Below are 6,033 nucleotides of genomic sequence, written 5' to 3'. Positions count from 1 at the left end.
TTCGTTTCCCCGCATGTCACTCAAAGAAGTGGCTATTTGGGACAATTGCTTAGCGAGCATATCCATGGCTGCTTTCTGTTCTTGCTGAGCGTCTTGAAGCTTGTGCACTACGTCATTGTTCGATTGCAGGTTATTTTGCATATGTTGCTGAGAACTGACGAGGTCGTGCACCATATCATCGATACTTTTTGGTGGTTTCGGGGGCTGACTGGGCCCTGGCCCTATACTCAGAGTTGGTCCACTCACTTGATTCTGACGAGCGTTTCCTTGACCGCCTGAAGAATTATTGTATTGATTTCCTTGGCCCTGGTAATTGTTCTGAAAATTCCTTTGGTGTGGTGGTACATAAGAGTTCCCCTGATTGCTCTGATTTCTGTTTCCCCAGTTTGGGTGGTCTCCTTGGTTACGATTGATCCAGTTGCCCTGCCCTTCTTGATTCCTTCCTGACCAGTTACCTTGTCTTTCGAGCTGAGGTGCAAACTGCTGACTTTGTTGTGGTGCCAGCTGATTCTGTTCATTGTCAGTCCATCTGAAATTTGGATGGTTTCTCCAAGGCGCATCTCTCTGTCTCCCTGGATTTCAGCTCCCATCGGGATTCCAACTTCCCATTGCATTGACCTGGGCCTGATAATCTCCTTCCTGGGTCCCGTAATATTGTTGCATTTGATTATCTCCTGGACCAGGAGATTTCTCCTTCCCTTGTGAAGCCAGTGGAATCGTCTTTTCAATCGCGTTCAAAAGAGCCTTCTCGAGCCTATCAATCCTTGCTTCGACTTTGTCATCTTCTTGTTCTCTCACAGCATGCACCGATCCTCTTTTCACTGCATTCCTAGGGTTATCGTACGCCTTCTTAGCGTCAATCAACTTTCCTAGGATCTCTCTTGCCTCACTTCCCCTTTTTCTTGTGAAATTTCCCCCACTCGAGGAGTTCATTAAGTCCTTTGACTCGGGAGTTGCTCCTTCGTAAAACAGAGAGTAGGTCTCTGCCTCTATCATTCGGTGATTCGGGCATGCATCCAACAACCCCTTAAATCTCGACCAATACTGACTCAACGATCCATCGTAATCTTGCTTACACTCTAGTATTTCTTTCTTAAGTGCATTCGTCTTGTTGGATGGGAAGAAATAATCTAAGAATTCTAACTTGAAGTCCCTCCACGTGCGGATAGAATCCGGAGGCAACCTCAATAGCCACGTATTAGCTTCCCCCTTCAAGGTAAACGGAATCGCTCGTAGGCGATAATCCTCCTCTGTTGCATCATTCGGCCTCTTCTGAATTCCACATAACTTACTGAATTCATTTAAGAACTCATACGGACACTCATTTCTACGCCCAGAGAACGTCGGCAAGATGCCGAGTACGTTTGTCTTGATCTCGATAGTCCTCTGGCGTGGATTCATCACTATAGCTTGAGTTGGTTCTCCATCTAAATGGGCAGTGAGAGAGCCGATTTCTGGATCTGGGTCTACCACCTGCGCCATGACTACTTCCTCTTCTTCCCCTGTTTCTGACTCTGTTTCTGATTCGGGTGGTGATTCTGGATCTTCGCATCCTGATGACGTCCAAGATTCATCGCTAGTAAATCCACTCGGAAACGGGCCTCCCGTGGTGAACCCTGATCTGGTGGTCACAGTAGAGACTGTATCCTTAACTTGCCAATCAAACTGACCGTGTTTCCACCCAGATGAGTTGCTCCAGTAGGTAGACCTTGAGCCTCTGCTCATAAACTGCAAACAAAAGAGAAAGAAAACAAATCAAAACTATTTACACCACAGACTCTGAACACTAACACTAAGCACGCCATCCATCACCGGCAACGGCGCCATTTGAAGTGCGTTGGGCCTGCCTCTCGACTCTAATGTCGAATGACTAGACTCGGGAGTAAGCAAGTGTGCACATATGAGAATTAATGCAAGGCTCGGTCCAGACACAACGCTCCTTAAATCCACTGGATCACTGGGTCCAGGAACTCAAGAGAACTACAGTGTTTTTGTCGTTGGACACACTCGACTCCCCTTCAAAAATAAATCCCTCAACCCGATTACTATGAATTAGTATAGGGAAGTGGGGTCGATCCCACAGACATGGATTCGCAGGGTAGTGCTAAGAGACTATGGAAACAAACGGCTGCTGCCACGCAAAGGGGTTGAGATTTTAACTACCACTAGATCTAGGCAAGAAATGTAAACGCTAGACCTAGGACACAGAAAACTTACTGGAATCAGACATCAAATCCGAAAGACACAAACACTTCCTTGACTGAGTAAATAACTAACTGATTGAGACTAGGCAGAAAGAATAAAACAGCGGGGAACATTATTCCAAATATAGCAAGTACGGTAAAAAGCTGCAGATAACAGATCAGCTCCAGCTAGCTTCGCATGCAAAGTTCCTAACAGATTCAGAAACGCAAATGCAGAAAACAGAGCATACTTCCAGATTCGAACAGAATATAGAAATTTGGATGCCGGAAACTTGCTACGAATCGGAAATAAACCAGATCTACGTAAACTAGGCGGAATGAAATGAAAACACGTAAGCTAGGCATGAAATTTAAACACTCCTGCTCAGAATCACGTCGGACGCTTAATCCACTCCGGATCCAAGCAATCCAAACTCAACAATCAACCAAATCAACTCCATAACTCCGATTCTAACAGATCTGCTCCGATCACCGCCAAATTCAATTAATCAAGAACAATCTGCTAACAAATCACAAACTCCAGCAAAATCCAACCTCCGATTCATCAAAAAAAACAGAACCACTCTTCAGATCCAAACGAAAAATATCAGCAAATAATCAGAAACCAACTGCAAAAAAAAATAAACAACTCCGACAATCCAACTCGACATCAAGCGCACTCAGCCAGCAAACCAGAAATGAACACAATAGACATAAGCGAAAGTAAAATCTGGAATAAAATAGGAAATATTGGTTAACAAAAGAAAACCGAGCTTCGAACAGCGAAGCTCGGCGGAATCAGTGTAAATAGCAACGGAAAATGTAAATTGTTTCTTCGCCCTTGAACTAGGACGGTGTTACAACTCTCGAACCACTCTCGGAAAGCTAAAACGTGAACCCCAGCCAAGTGCTAACTGGAATCTCTCGCGAATTTGGAGTCAAGTGTGTGGAAAGGTGAATCGAGCAAGGGGCTGTTAATGAGGCCTCCACCGAGAAGGTCCCTCCAGCCTGCATGCTTCTCCCTTTTATAGATGCGGACATAGCCGTCTAGAGTTTTCGTAGAAATCCCTATTCTACCCTTCAACTCCGAGGCTTCCTCCGTCTAGCAATTTTCTTCCAATTGTTCACCCTTTCGCCAGTTTCCTAGGACCATGCAAGCGTCCTCTTCTTTTCCTGGATCTGGCGAAAAACTTCACATACCTGACTTAATTCAATGCGTTAGACCCAGTAATTTCATGAAATGAACCCCTAGACCGATGCATGAAATTAGCCTTATCAATACACTACTACCTAGTATGAACTAAACGAACATAATTAAAGTTTTTTTATTTTTAAAATAGATGCACTCACGTCTTCAATAAAAATACGAACCCAGTTAACTATTTCAATATTAATTTGCTATCAACATAACAAAAGAAATAATAGAAGCAATAAAAACTAAAAACATCACAACATTATACATAGAATCAATCAAATCTATTATGATTATAAATATATATCACCATTACAAATTTATAAATATAGTAATGTACTATTATTAGTAAAATAATCCCGTAAGCTAGCCTCCAATATACATATTGATATTCACAATTAATTATGTTAACTACAATTTAGTTACTTCTTAATTAAAATAGACTTTAACATTCTGGTGCTGCACCACCAAAATCGAGAGAGGAAAGGTAAGATTAGCGCGGCGAGTATATCCCTGACCGGACCAAGCTCCGGCAAGCCATTGCAGTAACTAAATCCCATCAACTGCGGTCCTCCGCCCAACCATGATCAAATCAAACGCATCCTTCATCGCATGTATCAGCAGCGCCGTCTCCCAAGCCACAACTTTGGACCGCCACATCGGCTCGTTTGAGATCCCGGCCGCGTCCCTCACCGTGGTCGCCAGAAGTGAAGGCCTCTACGGCTAATAGATTAACCAATAGATACTCCTTACTCCTTCAGAAGTGAAGGTCTCTACGGCCAATGCTGTTAATTATAGTAATTCTCAGATAATTAAGTCCTCCCCTCTATTCGATGAATCTATATATAGACAAACATGCAGTAATTATAATAATGAAGATAATCAATGGCACGCATGCCACTACTTCAACCTCTCAAGAAACTGAAATGTAAGTGTGTAAAACCTCCCACTTCCACTCTCCGATTGAGAGTCCACACAAACAGACGATTAATATTTCAATTCAGTTAAAAAAACAGTTTTATTTAAATAATAATATATATTTTAAAATGGCATTTCCCTAAATACCCCCAAAACTCCCCTTTTATATATTGTATAGATTTGCCTATTAAGATGACATCTAAATTCATCTCTACAACCACTATTGTTGTCTTCTTCAAAAGAGTTTCACGTGAGTAACTTGCACTCTCCAATCAGAACCCGGATGAGAAAGTTATGATAACTTTATAAAAGTCGCACGGTCGGGCGAATTCCAATGAGCAAAACGCCTGACCGGGTGTTTTGGCATTATGAAGTTTGGAGTCCAAAGAATTTGCCCGGCCAGGAGAATTCCAAGGAGCAAAACGCGCGACCGGACGTTTTTTACGGAGCAACTTTTTTACTTCCATTTTGTGTTTTGTTTTACTTTTCTCACGCTCATAGTATAAATATTCTTCCTAGGGTTTATTTGAAGCAACTTTGATATATTTTGTATGAATAAAGACTCCACTAATCTTCATTTTTGAAGATTTATCAACACCCCTTGTGGTTGCATTTCAATTTATTGTCGAGCTTAGATTAAATGTTAAGATATGTTTTACTAATTCATGCGTCGCTAGTTTTGTGGAAAATAGAGACATTGAGTAGAGAAAAATAGAGGGAAATCTCAGCCAATTCAACTTGGAAAATCGGAAATTTGTTGTAATTTATACAAGTCAAGCTATGAGATGAAGATAGGCATAATTTTGTAGTGAAAAATTAAATTTTCATTTTATTTCTTCCACGATTCACTCAATTTTTTTGATAGCGATCCAAATCTACACAAAACTTGACATTTTAGTGCAATTTGGCATGGGAATGCCGAGTAATTAAAGATTTATCAAATTTATATTCTTATAATTTCATTCAATTATGTGAAAATGAATGAATTGATTTGTGCATATGAATCATCAAAATTTTCCGACGGTGTTTTTTGTTTTCATTTTGTGCAAGTTGGAGTTGGTCATTAGCGGCAAGTATTCTCTCATTAGCGGCAAGTATTCTCTTCTATGGCTTTAAACAATAACAATGATTTTTGTCAATATATAATATATACTACTCCCTCCATTCCTAAAAATTTCATTTTAATGGACATAAGTGAATAGTTTCGGAACCTTTAATAAACAAAGGGGGATGAAATTCTCTGAGTGTTTAATTATTTTTTTATTCAAAACTTGTTTATTACATCTACTTAATTAGTTCAAACAGTGAGAAATGTTTTTTTGGTAGAATGTTTATATCAAATTTACAATTACAAAAATTTAGTTAAATTTATTATCAGATAATTAAAAAGTTAATAAATTTTTTAGATCAAGTATATAAGAATGTTATTAAATATATTATCAAGATACAAAAGTATATTAAGAATATAATAATATAATAATTAAAAAAGCATAAAAACCTTTAAATGTATTTTCTTAAAAATACACTGCGTGTAATTTATGATATTAAAACAAGATAAAAAGTGAAAGAAGAAGAAATATGAAAAAGAGAAAAAAATGTAAAACATATTAAACGTAAATTGTGTTTCAGTCTTTCTCAGATATGTACATTATTAATTATGTACACTTGTTTTGTAATTTCAAAAACGTCAAACACGACTAAGCCGATAAGCTGAAAGCGCATTCCGATATATAAATTGGA

This window comes from Salvia splendens, chromosome 4 (genome assembly GCF_004379255.2).
Source record: "Salvia splendens isolate huo1 chromosome 4, SspV2, whole genome shotgun sequence".
NCBI lineage: Eukaryota > Viridiplantae > Streptophyta > Magnoliopsida > Lamiales > Lamiaceae > Salvia > Salvia splendens.
The sequence above is the reverse complement of the archived record's forward strand: the minus strand, read 5'-3'. Positions refer to the sequence as shown.